The sequence below is a fragment of the Chinchilla lanigera genome, unplaced genomic scaffold, assembly GCF_000276665.1.
Source record: "Chinchilla lanigera isolate Chin_1 unplaced genomic scaffold, ChiLan1.0 scaffold00006, whole genome shotgun sequence".
Classification (NCBI taxonomy): Eukaryota; Metazoa; Chordata; class Mammalia; order Rodentia; family Chinchillidae; genus Chinchilla; species Chinchilla lanigera.
Window position 1 is genome coordinate 35342619 of NW_004955407.1, and position 559 is coordinate 35343177.

The window sequence follows — 559 nt, forward strand, 5'->3', positions numbered from 1 at the left end:
AGAAAGAAAGAAAGAAAGAAAGAAAGAAAGAAAGAAAGAAAGAAAGAAAGAAGGAAAGAAAGAAAGAAAAGGGGGAAACACATTGTATTGCTGGATCTCTAGGAGCAGCTTAGCCTGTGCTCTAATTCAGAATTTGGCACTTGCAGATGTGGTCCTTGGTAAATATGGTTGAAGAGCTGGCAGAGCACAGGGGAAGGAAAGGGGACACTCCGGTGAAGGATGTTATTCTCTGCCCAAGCCTCTTGCTTTAGAAGACTCCCAATGGTATCATGAAATGGAAGGGTGGGGGCTGCTGGATGTGGACACCAGCAAGGTGAGACAGCTCGTGGAGCCATGACCAGCAGGTGTCTCTGGGGCTGCCCACTGTCACCTGGAGTTAACCAGCAGCATATGTCAGCAGATCCCACTCAACATCACCTGAATTCCCTTTTCTGTAAAAGTCTTCAAGAATGTATGGATACTTTTCCTGATTTGCTTGTGCTCATTTAGGAGATAAGGATATTTGTTTTTATAAATAAGATACCTCCAGAGTCCTGTTTTGTTAGTCTCAAGTTACAGT